We start from the raw sequence: 1,714 nt of genomic DNA on the forward strand, positions 1-1,714 counted from the left end.
TATATATATATATATATATATTATTATTATTAAAAATAATTACAACATTACATTTATTTTCAGGTTTCCGATAATAACCCAAATGTATTACCATAAATAAAAGATGTCTTAAATTTCACTACACTCTGTGAAGTGTGAAAGACTCCAGATGCACGCTTGTGATGAATTCGATTCAGAATGGTTTGAGGGGTAAATGACGGATATGGTCTTGCAAACTGTCTTTTCTCAAAGTAGCCCTTTGAATTGGAATATAAATTAAAATTCATTGAGTGCTAATCAAAATGTAGCCTCCAGCCTCTCATTCCCCTATCATGAAGCTACTTACCACAAAAATAAAAATGAAAGGGCAGAGAGAATATCATCTATAATAAAATAGATTATTTATTATCTGTGTGCATAAAAGGATACAGTAAAGTCATTATTTTATTGCACAGGTTTCCTACTTTTTTTCCCCAAACACTGTCCATATTGTAAAATAATAACATTGCAAATCACTTGTAAATAACATTAAAACGTATTTTATATAAATTGCACTTGCAATCTGTAAGAGATTACTCTTAGATGACTCACGACAGCTAAATCATAATAAAAGTGTTTGGAATCCATATGAATTATATATATACATATGAATTATATAATAAAATACCAGATGAAGCTACAGTAACTGTCGGCCAGTTTTTAATGCGGCGCGTCAAACCAAAGAACCGAGCCCGAGGCGTTTTTAAAAAAATGATGCTAATTGTGCTTTTACACAATTAACTACAAAAATGTGACTAGATGTTCAAAGAGAGGCACATATGTTTATACAGTACATCACATCTTCACAGATTTTATGTATAAGATGTGGACCTTTTGATTTGTATTGCATTCTGTGTACTGCAACGTCTACTGTTAACATGAAAAAAAATCTATATAAAATTATATATACAGTGGGTACGGAAAGTATTCAGACCCCCTTAAATTTTTCACTCTTTGTTATATTGCAGCCATTTGCTAAAATCATTTAAGTTAATTTTTTTTCCTCATTAATGTACACACAGCACCCCATATTGACAGAAAAACACAGAATTGTTGACATCTTTGCAGATTTATTAAAAAAGAAAAACTGAAAAATGCTCAGTATTTAGTAGAAGCACCCATTTGATCTAATACAGCCATGAGTCTTTTTGGAAAAGATGCAACAAGTTTTTCACACCTGGAATTGGGGATCCTCTGCCATTCCTCCTTGCAAATCCTCTCCAGTTCTGTCAGGTTGGACGGTAAACGTTGGTGGACTGTCCATATTGTAAAATAATAACATTGCAAATCACTTGTAAATAACATTAAAACGTATTTTATATAAATTGCACTTGCAATCTGTAAGAGATTACTCTTAGATGACTCACGACAGCTAAATCATAATAAAAGTGTTTGGAATCCATATGAATTATATATATACATATGAATTATATAATAAAATACCAGATGAAGCTACAGTAACTGAATGGGAAAAGACCCAATTGTGGAATTAAAGTTGAGCTGTTGTATGTCACACATGAGCACACTCACCTAAAGCACAAACTCACCGCTGCTTTAGGAAGTACCTGGAGATTCAGGTGGCATTCAAGCTGTGCTGTGCAGGCACCACACATTGACACTCTAGCTTCTATAATTGGCCATTTCATCTTTATTTTATATAGGCCTACATCTATGCATACACTATTTTGGAGATATA

The sequence above is a fragment of the Sinocyclocheilus rhinocerous genome, unplaced genomic scaffold (assembly GCF_001515625.1).
Source record: "Sinocyclocheilus rhinocerous isolate Xijiao unplaced genomic scaffold, SAMN03320098_v1.1 scaffold387, whole genome shotgun sequence".
NCBI lineage: Eukaryota > Metazoa > Chordata > Actinopteri > Cypriniformes > Cyprinidae > Sinocyclocheilus > Sinocyclocheilus rhinocerous.